This window comes from Cricetulus griseus (assembly GCF_003668045.3).
Source record: "Cricetulus griseus strain 17A/GY chromosome 1 unlocalized genomic scaffold, alternate assembly CriGri-PICRH-1.0 chr1_0, whole genome shotgun sequence".
Taxonomy (NCBI): Eukaryota; Metazoa; Chordata; class Mammalia; order Rodentia; family Cricetidae; genus Cricetulus; species Cricetulus griseus.
This window is the reverse complement of record NW_023276806.1, coordinates 225,185,946-225,199,110: the sequence shown is the minus strand read 5'-3', so window position 1 is coordinate 225,199,110 and position 13,165 is coordinate 225,185,946.

The window sequence follows — 13,165 nt, the reverse complement described above, 5'->3', positions numbered from 1 at the left end:
TTTGAGAAGACAGTTCCAGAGTTCCCCGCTCACAAAGTGACCAAGATAAGCATTTTATGCAGGATCGTATGTCTCAATACTCAGATTGCAGAGCTGTTCTCTAAGGAAGTATGGCTACTGTGGGCTGACTCCTGCTTCCCTCCTGTTTGACTCCTATTGATTGGGACATGCCATTGTACATATCTACTAATGTTTAGATTAAAATAAATCACAAAATTGTGAAGGTTTATTTTTTGGCTCATGGCTTCTGATGGTTCACTCTGTGGTTGGTTGACTATGAGTGTATACTCTATGTATGCATTTTAAATAACATTTATATAAAAGTGTAACAAAAGACACATATTTGAAGTTGCTACATCTTAAAATAGTGTAAGAATTGACTTCTCAGGCTAGAGAGGAAAGATCCCATAGTTGAGACACATTTTAGCTTAATAAAATGCTGAAGGAGATGCTAAAAAACAGTTTAAAATCAAGCAAATGGGCCAGGTGTTTCTGCTTGATTCTCACAACTATGCGTCTTAACACTTGAGGCTAAACACCATGCCTTAGGACCGTGCATCATCCTCACTGCTGTGTTCATACAATCATCCTCCTGGTGTTCTGTGGAAGCTGTGTTTCTCAGGAAAACAAGAAAGAGTATGAATTGTTTCACCTCTACTGGTTCTAGATAAAACAAATTACTTGAAAGTAACTTCATGTTTCATTTTAAAAAGAAAACATACAGAATTGATAATAAGACAGAAATTTAATTCTGAAGGTTCTAATATGCTACATCTAATATATCTTGCTTTATTTCTCTGTAGTTTTATAGGGAGCTTCTTATCGAGTGAGGTAGAATCAGTTCTTTTTATGCAATACACTAATATATTTGAGGGCGAAGTCCACAGCATCAGAATGTCCATATGTGGGGCACCATAGAAAGCAGGACAACTTAGAATAGATAACCTATTATCCACATGGCCCAGATGAGGTAGCATGAGGTAATGGTACACACTACTTCATGTTTTATTTGGTTGGTCAACAACTTATTTATTTGAAGAGCTGGAAAAGGGGGGATTTATGAAAATTTATGCAAACGAGAATCTAGAATAGATTGAGGTAAACTCTTCCTCTAGGATCATTTCTACATCAGAAACTTTGTTATAAGGTGCACAAGACAACATGCTGTGTGGACCATTCTGTTTATTCTTTATCAAGGAACAATACAATTAGGAAAACAGGCAAAAGACATGTCTATTATTAAACTACCTCTCTCCAAGGCACAGGGGTCCTTATAGCACAGTGTTATGTATTTCTTTAGACATGTTAATTGGTATGATGGTAAGAGTAAGTCTTGTTGCTGTTAAGAATAAGACATGTTTATTAAACTCCTTAAATACTCAGTACTATTTCTTAACTGCTACCATAAGCATCTTAGAAATGTATCAGAAAGTAAAATTGGACATCATCTTCTCTCTATACATTCTTGTTATTTATGTTTTTACACTGCTCATAATTGTTGTCTAAAGTAATCTGATGGTGTTGGTTAGGGGCGTGGTGTGAGCCATCTGTACAATCATGAGGTTAGGGCTTTGTACCCAAACACTGAAATAAGTGTTCTGGACACAGCTGTAACTCCATTGCTGAGGACTCAGATACATGAGAATTACTGTGGTTTCCTAGATTCTAGTCTGGGAGAGAACACAGGAGTTCCAGGTTCAGGGAGAAACCCTTCCTGAAAAGAAGCAATGGAAAAGGACACACATTGCCTCTTGTGGCCTTTGTGCTCACAGATATGGGACTTACTTATTTATATGTGCATCTACCATACTTCACAGAGACACAGGCACATAGAAAACATTACACGCATCAGAAGTAAATGGTTGCTTTAGGTAATTCAACACATTTTCTCCCATTTGGCCTAAAGGTGCCTATGAAAGCATTGGAAGGTCTGTATGGCATGGACCAGGAATCACCTCAGAGTTTCTACTGGCCTTGTGATTCTGATTATGTGACATAAAGTCAAACAGTGTAGAGAGAAGGGAATCATATAGAACTTGAGGGATTCCTCATGGCCAGACACAAAGCATAAGACAATTACAGTCCTGCCTGGGCAGGACCTAAATGAGCCCAGACTTCCTTGGGAAAAAAGTGTGATTACTACCCCATCTGTAAAATAATTCTCAAATTCTGTGGCATGGCTTAAAGCACTCTGAAAATAAAATTGAAATAAAAAAAAGCATTATGAATTCTGGCCATTGTCTTGCCACTAGCTGAGACAACAAAAATACTGTCTTTAGTAGGTTTCCCTTTTCTATGATGTGTGTATAGCTACATTGTGGAACTAATATATTTTTCTCTCACTATTGCAAATAGGATCTGTTTATGATGTTACTTCTGCATTGGCTTATATGTGATTGATTATAAAGAAAAACTTACAAAAGGTACACAAAGAGAAAGGGGAAATCGCCCAAATATTTCTGAGTCAGCACTGAAAATTCAGAGCAGAGCTTGAGTTATGATTTTTTTTGTGGGGAGGTAGATTTTGTGTTCTTTGACCTCATAATGCTAAACTCTATAATTTAGCTAGGCACTTGATTGACACTGTTGAAAAGGTGTATATGTTTCTGTTGGAAGTCACATATACTTTTAGAATACAAATGTTCAAAATAATTTCTTTAAAAAACTGAATGAATGTTGTCCAACTAATGAGATGATTCTGAGGGTAGTTTAATTTTAAGGAGGTTTTGACTATTACAATTTAGTTTGCTTGTTCTTAGCAAAGGTATCCCTGTTGTATAAGTCTTTCTGGGAGGTTGCATACATCTTTACTTTTTGTGTCTCATGAAGTGCATCATCTGTCATTCTTAGTCTGGTCAGCTGAAGTGACTGATTGATAAAGTGATTGAAGTGGCTGAGAGGCAGTGGCAGGTACAAGGCCATGGGTTCTATCCCACACACTGCAAGAAAACAGAAAACGTGTTCCCGGAAGTGATTAGCTATAGTAATAAAGCCATGCAAAATTAATCACTTAGTATTCTATTTCAGATATGAACATGAGGAACAGGAAAGGGAATGCTGCTGTCATAAAATTTCAAGGGATCATTAAGGAATATAGAAACAGCATTGAGAGTTTGCAGTCAATATTAATTGCATTGACGAAAAATTCCCTTACATGTATATCTTACTAAAGCTAGTACAAGAATAAAAGGGAAATATAATGAAATGCTTAATTAAAAATTTAAAAGTTTCCCATGAAGAGAATGCTAAGTCCATATGGCTGTGCTGGTGTAGCCTCCAATTTTTGGTTTTTAAATTATTCCTGTCTCAGAAAAACTTTCAAATCCCAATTGTGATCTTATTGCAATACATGGTATTCTTGTTCCAGACTGTTTATTGTATGACATATTGATTAACTAATAAGTTAATTAATTAAAAATTACTTTCTTTACCCAGGAGATGATAAGGGAAAGGGATAAGGGATGAGAACATGAGGGAACAGGAGGTTCAATTTGGGAGAGGGATGGAGTGTGGAGATATCTTACTTGTAAAAATAAAACCTGTTGGGGGTCACTAGCTTGCCACTAGCTAACCATAGAGGTAGGGAGGTCTGTACAGACAGATGGGAAGTGAGGTAGCTGGGCAGAAACAAGATATAAGCAGAGAGAAACAGGAAATGGCTGTCTTGTCTGCTGAGATAATAAGGAGGTAAGCTGTGGTTTTGGCTTGCTCCTTCTCTCTGATCTCTCAGCACTTCCCTCTATATCTGACTCTGGCTTTTTATTATCTAGACCAATTAAGAACACCATTTACAGGAGAGCAATGAAAGAAATATCTTGATAGAGAGCCATTATGGGGCTAGAGATAAACCTGGTGATAGGGAAACTCCCAGGAATCCACAAGAATGACCCTGGAGTTAAGACTCCTAGCAATAGTCCAGTGGATACCTGGACTGGCCTTCCCTTGTAATCAGACTGGTGAATACTCCAGCTGTCATCATAGAGACTTCATCCAGTAATTGATGGAACCAGATGCAGAGATCCACAATCAAGCACTAGGCTGGGAATCCAGTTGAAGGGAGGAAGGAGGGAATACATAAACAAAAGAGATCATGATCCTGAAAGGGAAATCTACAGAGACAGCTGAACCACACTTGTGGGAGCACAAGACCCCTAGACCAACAGCCTTGGAGCTTTCATGGGACTGAACTAGGCCATCTGCACGTAGGAGACCATTGTGTAGTTGGATATCTGTGGAGCCCTTGACCCCAGGACCAGTATCTATCCATGGAACATGAGTTACCTTGCTGGAGCTGGTTCCCTAGGGTGGGATGCCATGCTCAGCCTTAATGTGGGGGGAGAGGGTTGGTCCTGCCTTAATTTAATGGGCCAGGCTTTGTTGACTCGCCATGGGAACCCTTCCCTGTGGGAGGAGTAAATGGAGGGGGTGGGCTGAAGGGAGAGACTGAGGAAAGGTAGGAGGGGGGTGGGAGGAAGAATTTGTGGTTAGAATGCAAAATGAGATTTTAAAAAATAACCTTGAAAGTAGAAAAAAATATTTTCTCAAAATATTCTGCTTATTCAGCTCTTTTTGCCTACAAGCACAAGTGGTTGCCTCCCACCACTTACTTTTCTTTTTAAGATATGACCATCTTTATTCTGCTCACTTTAAAGACTTTATTCTGCTCACTTTACTGTAGGTCTGTCATTCTCATGACTTTGTCAGCTCACCCCATATTTTAATGTTAAGTCTAAAATTTTCATCCAAACTTAATCTTATATACAATCTACTTTTAAGTTATGGCTCAAGATATGACCTTTCTTAAATCCCAAACCAAAAATTATCTACTGATTTTGCAGACTTTTACCAAGTGCCTATGAGGTAAAGCTTGCTGTAAACAAAGGAAAAAAAATAAAAGCATGTGATTCTAACAGCCTCCATAGAGATTCAATGTAAATAGATAAATGGTACAACTGAAATGAAGAATTGACTCATTTCATTACCAATGACTTTTAGTGTTTTTGACACCACCCTTCAATACCAACAAAGACTTCAGGTTTTACATATTTCTCCATCTTATTGTGTCTTTGTGACACACACACACACACACACACACACACACACACATGCGCACACGCAAGATCAATATCAAATACTTGAATATCTTCAACAGTTTATTCAATGCTTTAGGTTTCTGTTTTGCAATAGCCATTTTATTTTCAAATAAAGTGAAAGGGATTCTTAATACTTTCCTTAAGTTAACGTATATTTGGCATAAAAATTTTCAGGAGTCAGTAGTATACAAAGTGTAGTGTGTATCTTTAACACTGGTTCTAGGTCACTGATCATTTAGTTTTACTACTTTACTTATAATGTTAAATTGAATATATTCATAATTATAAATCTGCTACAATACTCATTTTAATTTTCCTTTATCCCTGGGTTGGATAAGTACAAATTTAAATATGTGTAAATCGATTATATTCTATCTAACAGCTTCCGTTAGATTTCATCAATCTACTAAATTTATATAACTTATACTTAGACCATCAGGTTTTGATAGCTATTGATGTTCCATCACTGACAAATTATAAATAATGAACCTCTTTGTACATTTGATTTCCATTTCTCAGTATGGTTTTCTAGAAGTATAACAGGAGGTTAAAAGAAAGGGCACATACTTTGAAAATTTCTTAACCATATTACCTAATGCAGTTTTCAAAATTTTGTGCAGTTTTACAAGCTAAGCAAGCATGGATAGAATTCCCTATGTTCTTCTCCTTTGACACACACAAGCTTAACAACTCATTTCAGTTTTTCTAAGGAAATATAGTGACCCATGATGACTTCGATTTGTATTTTATGTGATCATAATAAGCGAGGAGAGTCAGGCATTTGGTGGCTCACACCTTGAATCCCAGCACCTGGGAGGCAGAGGCAGTTGAATCTCTGTGAGTTTGAGACCAGACTGGACTAAAAGAGATAGTTCCAGGACATGCTCCAAAGCTACACAAAGAAATCCTGCCACAAACAAAACACAACAAAAAATAAGCAAGGAGATTATGGAAGTCACTTATGTCATTGGAGTCCTGACCTTGAAAGGGAATAGGACATTTCTCATGGGAATATGGAGTTATTTTCACTTGAAAGATTGTCAAAAAAGGATCAAACATGACCCCTCATTCTGGTTTACCTAGTTGTGTCCCTTGCTTTCCAGTCTGCACTACAGCATTTGGACTTCCAGCCTAATGGAGGTCTTTGGTTAAAGGTGTTAGCCACCTTGGTACCTCGCTGTGATAGTGAAAGGCTATCTTAATATACCACCTTCTGCATCTTCTCCAGCTCAGTATGCCTACATTAGCCAAAATATAACTTAACTGAGAGATTTATGAAACTATGCATCTGCATTAGCTTTTCTTGGGAAAGTTCACTTATGCAACTTAGAACTATCACATGACCTCCCATACTCATTGATCAAAATGAAATGTCTTGTCTTATCCTTCATAGATTTTCTGATTTGCTTTTTTCTTTTTCCCCTACCTGGAGCCCCCTTTTTTTTTTTTTTTTTGAAACTGCATTTCACTGTGCCATACCTCTTGCAGCAGCCACCTGAGTATTAAACTCCAGGCATGTGCCACTGTACCCAGAAATTTTCTTTATTTTCTAATTTCTCTTTCTTCCCCTTTTCAAGTTCATCTGCTTCTTTATTCATTTATCTGAACTACAGGGATTTTTTTCTCTGTGATTTTTCTCTGTGATTTCTTTTTACAAGTTAGTTTCATTTTTAAATACAAACACTATGAATCTTAGATTATCTTACAACTAGAAGTGAGATTCTAGAATATTTAATTTTGGGGGAGGGGTTTGAGATAGGATTTCTCTGTGGCTTTGGAGGCTGTCCTGGAACCAGCTCTTGCAGACCAGGATGGTCTCAAACTCACAGAGATCCGACTGCCTCTGCCTTCATAGTGCTGAGATTAAAGGTGTGTGCCACTACTGCCTGGAGAATATTTAATTTTTATATCTTTAATACATGTTCTTTTTTTAAAAAGCCCATGGTTTGTCACTCTAGCAGTTATAACTGAGATACAGAAAATAACAGAGGGATAATCTTCAAATCTTTTCCTCAGAAACAATCACTACAACATCTTATGCCATTTATTTTATGTCCAACTCACGCCAAACCAATACCTATAGTTTTTGACTATGTGGCATTTTTCCTAATTATTTTCTGCTGAGATTGGGTCAAGCATCATGTTACAGACATAAAATTTTAATTGAAATATTACCAGTTAATATACTTTTTTCTCCCTACTCAGATAAGGTGGGTGAGGATGGCAGACATAACACACTTTGTTCCTGAACCTATTGTCTTTCCAGAGATCTTTTTAATGCAGGTACTGACAAAGAGGCTGAAGGTATTTATCCTAGTGATCTGACCCATCCTGGAGTCACAAAAGAAGTGATTTTTCTAAGACTGTCAGGTCTATGGGAGATTGTTTTGGTTGCTTTTTGACATAGGAGAGCACAGTTCACTGTGAGAGGCACTGTTCCCTGGGCAGATATATGGCAGTTCTATGAAGACAGCCAAATACAAGTTTACCTATAAGCAAACTAGCAGGCAGAATTCTTCCATGGTTCGGTTTCAGTTCCTGCTTCAGATTCTCTCCAAGATGGAGTGTGACTCGTAAGCAGAAACACATGCTTTCTTTCTCAAAGTTTACTCAGGCTGTTTTATCACAGCAACAAACAGAAAGCTACAACAATACTAAAAGTACAAAGGTGGTAAGCAAGATATACATCTTGCCATTATTCTCTTCATGTCCTGGAGATAACCTTGCTGAGAGATGGAGTATTGCATGCTGATAGCACTGGAGCCCAGGAATAGCATAGCAATTACACAGCATAGTACAATATTTTCATTTGTGAGCTAGTTTTGAATGGGTTCAATTTACTTTTGTTTAACAAAATTCTGCTGATATGTTCCCCATGTGCTTTGAGGTCCTTTTCCCATCATTATTCCTTTTCAAAGAGAGTGAATATTCCTGAGTACCTCTCAGATAAAGCAGATTATAAAATGCTCATTCTGGACTCCTTGGTCCTCTCCTTTTATCTCCACAAAAGCTCTTGAGAGTATCTTTTGCTTGCTGTTTATCACCACTTACTGCTCACAGAATGTGAGTATGGCTCAGTCGCCTCCATTCTTGGAAGCGCTATTACCAAGATCACTAACGCTTTTGAATGCACTTGCCATTAATCATTTTCTACCTTTGCATTATTTATTGTGGCTACTAAATTGTCACGGGATATTCTCCCACTCTTACTACAGCTCCTCCCCATTTCCTCTAGTACTATATTCTTTGCTTCACTTTCTTCAAAATCTTTTATCTTTTTTATTTAACTTTCATGATTTTTGACCCAATATTTTAAAAGATATCCTCAGCTTTTTCGTCTTTGTTATTTATATGTTTCATCTATCTGTCCGTCTGTCTGTCTATCAATCTATCATCTGAGTCATGTATCCAACCTAATGCTAGTAGATTAGATAATTTAAGACACTCAAGTTGTTTTAAATCATTGAAAAAAACACTCAAATGCCAAAATACCTTCTTTAAATCCTAACAGTCTTGGTATTATAAATAGTATCCACATTCTATTTAAAACCAATCAAAGCATACATTCAGAGAGTTAAGCAAAGTTTAACACCTTACTAAGAACTAAACTTGTATTTCATGACTGTATCCAGATGATAGTTTGTGAAGAAGGCAAAGGTGTCACACAAAAGAGGATTTGTAACATGGATATTACTTGCCATTGCCTGAGAATACATAGGGTTGAGCCAGAAGTAAATCAGAACCATGCGGAATGGGAACTATAGGGTACATTGTGCAGGGATCCACAGAGTCTCAAATCTGGATCTGATACTTCAGCCTTCTGCTGTCATGCTTTTCAGAAAAGTAAACCAAATCTTTCTTTGGAATATATTTCCTTATTTTAGGGTTCAAATGACTCTTATCTATACTTTTCAAATCTTCTGAGCTGTATAAAATCAAATATCATACAGCATGAAGTTACCAAGCTTTTACAGAGGGAATCTGCAGAAGCAGCCTACAAAACAGATCCACTGTACATCTCCAGAGAGAATTATCACGTGGGGCTTACACAATAACTATGTATGTGGTAGTTAAAAAGATTGAATACAAACTCAAAAACAATTGTAAGAACTTGAAAACTGTACAGATAACACAACATATTTTGCAAAAAAGCAATATTTGGGTCTACAGTAATAGAAAAATAATTTTATGTATAGTATACCAGCAGATGGTCTAGCAGACAATTAAATCATTTTAGATACAAAATTAATATCCAGACTATCACAGCAATTCACTATTGTACATTTGCACATCAATACAGGCTGCTATATCCAATTGCTTTTTGTAGTGTAGTCCATACAGTACAATAATTAGCTCCCTATCTTGGTATCATCAACAGGAAACCACTCAGGACCAACATGGTGCTATTTTCTGGAAACACTAAATTAGAAGACACAGATAATTTGAGCCTAGCACAATAGGTTCAACAATGTTTTTGCAAATGGCAGGCATCTTGACACTTTTAGTTTCCATGCTGCAATAGCCTCGTATTTTTGTTTGCTTCTGAAGTACAAATCCATTCTAAATACGTTCTTCTAATCCATTAGGGATACAGAAATTCTGATGAAAAATTTACCATCTACTTAGCATCAGAAGATCTATCCTTGATTATTTATTTCATTTCAACCATTGTCATTCCACACAGGTGTGTTCTGTCACTCAAACTGTTATTTTATTACTCAGCTACATGTTATCTCTTTTTAGTTGTATGCATGCTGTTATTATTACCCCCAAACATCCCTCTTCAGTAAAAATACCTTTTTTTGGCATCTCTTGCCTGTTCTAGATGTCACACCGTTAGGAAAAGACTGTCTAATTACTTTCAACACCATGTAGCAGTTATTACATAGCCATCACTGGCTTGTGTCTTCATTAGATGCTCAGCTCCGTGATGAAGAAAACGTGCCTGAACTGTATTGCTGGCTCCTTGCTCAGTTCTCAGGACATGACAAGCAGTCAATGAATGTTGAATCACACATGTGTTCATTTGTTGCAATTTCCAGATTATAGGACTTCAATATTTCTTTAACAGGAAAGCACTAGAGTTGTAGCTATAATATATTTACAATAAATTTCCATTCTATATTCTTCAATGTATGGATGGAAAAGATCACTAGTGACCCATGATAGAAAGACAATATTGTGAACAAAATTTCTCAAGAAAAGATTCTTTGTCAACGTGTGAAAAATTTTCATCCTTTCATGGTTCTGAAATGAGTTATTTTTTTTAAAATTTGGATTCAGAAATGGAAGATGATCTTTGGACTTCTAGAAGAGAATCAATGATTTGTCAGTTTTTCATATTTATAAGGTTGGTAGTGACAGAATGGGGAAGAGCTTAAATGAAAAATGGGAATACCCTCATTGGTATGGATTGAAAGGTTTCTTTTTGTAAGTCACATGCTGGAGCTCTAACCCGCCATCAGAATGAGGCCCTCTTTGGAGATATCTCACGTAATAGGTAGTTAATGTTAAGTGGGACCATCAGGATGGGGTGTAAATCTAATGGGACTGATGCTGTTTGGAGATTAGAGGAGGGGACAGAGAGAGAGAGAGAGAGAGAGAGAGAGAGAGAGAGAGAGAGAGAGAGAGAGAGAGAGAGAGAGAGAGAGAGAGAGAGAAACACACACACAGAGAGAGAGAGAGAGAGAGAGAGAGAGAGAGAGAGAGAGAGAAAGAGAGACAGAGACAGAGACACAGAGAGACAGAGATCGCACATGTGAAGATTTAGAGGAGACTGTAATCTTCCAGCCAGGAGAGAGGGCTCAAAGCAGGTTAGATATGATTTTACACTTATGCTCACTATAATAAGGAACAAATACTTTTTCTTTTATTTCAGATATCCAGACTGTGGTACTTCATTAAGGTATGCTCAACAACCTCACACACTGATCCAGGAGATGTTCTTATTACTCAAAGGAGTGTTGGAAATGTTAAAGGGTTTGCAGTCTTAATGGAAAGAGTTTGATAGTGTTTCCTCTTTGTTAGGTTTCCAATAAACATGCAAAAAATGCACTGAATTTCCAGATTAACAAAGGGTATGTCTCCTTCCTTAGTAGAGTTTCATATGACAATTTTAGTATAATATAAAGGGGATTTTATATGTGTATTTATGTGTCAGCTCTTATATTTTATTATCTGTTTTTATTCCATAAAGAAATAAAGGTTTAAATCTTAATTAGTAACATTTGAATCTTTTTTCAGATGCTGGTCACTGAAATTTTTGTGTTCAAAGCAAAATTTTAATTTGGCTTATTTGTTTGTTTGTTTGTTTGTTTGTTTGTTTTGACCACTGATATAACTACAAAAGAGGTGATTATCATCTTATTCAGACTGAGCATGAAATCTCCAGGAATCATACCTTGTCTTTCATTTCTGCTTTCTCTATAGACTTTCCACTCCTAAATTCTCTCCATAGATTCTGCATTTACTGTTTCCTGCAACTGTGCTATATTTTATTTTATTTTTTATTGAGAAACAAAATATATATGAAACCAGAGATAACTGTATGGCAAACTATTATTTATAATTACCTAGCTTCATAAACTATTAACTTTTCCTTTGTCTCATGGTCTCTTTCTACTGCATGCACAAAGGCATGCCGCATATATAGATATGCATGTATGTATACTATATATAAATGTGTGTGTGTGCGCGTGTGCGTGTGCGTGTGTGTGTGTGTGTGTGTGTGTGTGTGTGTGTGTGTGTGTGTGTGTGTGTGTGTGTGTGTGTCAATCTTAGTTATTACTGGTGGCTTAACGTATTTTTCATGAAATAAGTTTGTATCACTCTGAATGCCCGAATCCTTGGAAATTATAGTGGTTCCTTAAAATCCTATTTAAATCACCTAGATGATTTGTTTATATTTATATATTTATTGTTTTTATATGATATTTATGTTTATATATTTCTGGTGCCTATTGATACTTGATTGTTTTGTGAGTTGTTTGTTTTTCTTCCTGTTTCTTCATTAGTTCCTTGAAATGTTAGAGGTATGGACTTGGTGTTTAAGCAAAAGTTCTTCATGTGTATGATCATTAATCCTATTATCAACTTAATGAGATATTTAATCACTTATAAGTCAGCCCTCTGGACATGTCAGTGAGGGTAGGTTCAGAGATGCTTAAAGGGGGAAGCAAGAATGTGAGTGGTACTGTTCCATGACATGTAGTCCTAGATTGAAATAAAAGGGAAAAGTGAGCTGAGTATCAGCATCCACCACTCTGTTTGTCTTGACTGTTGAAGCAATGTTACCTACTGCACAAAACTCCCATCTCCTTCACCATAAGGGGCTTTACCCTTGATATGTGAGAAAAATATATCACCTTTTCATTAAGTTGCATTTGTCCAAGGAAGGAGAAACCTAACCTATACAAGTGATGACCCATTGTCACCATTTACTATCCCAGTATTCAAGAAAATAATTAATACTTTCAGCATATGGTCAAGTATTACTTTCCAATGGATTATTTTGTTTTTTTCCTCTATATTAATTTTCAATAATTTTATGAAGACATTTGCTACATTGTCATCATGGGATTGTATTTCACAACATAAGTCAGAATAAACAGTTAAGAGTAAGACTACTGCCTAGACAACAGTGGTAGTCAATGGTGTCAGCTTTTAATTATGATCTTATGAAGTTTTATATACTTATGTCATCTTGACACAAGCTGGAGTCATGTGGGAAGCAGTACTCTCAATTGAGAAAATACCTTCACAAATTGAAGTGAATTTCTAGGTGTGGAAGGGCATAACCCATTGCAGATGATGCCACCCCTATGCTGGTTGTTCAGAGTGATATAAGAAAGTAGGCTGAGAAATCCATGAAAGGCAATCCAGTAAGCAAACCGCATACAAGATAAGGTATTCTACATGAAGTTATGTTTTGTTGTGTGTTGTTCAGCAAGAGTTTTGTGAGGTTAAGAAGCTCTAGCTTTTTGTTTGCCAAACTTTTATTTTAATGTCTGCTGAATGGCTATTGCATGAACTTACATACTGGGAACACACAGAGATGAGAACTTTGTGGACTA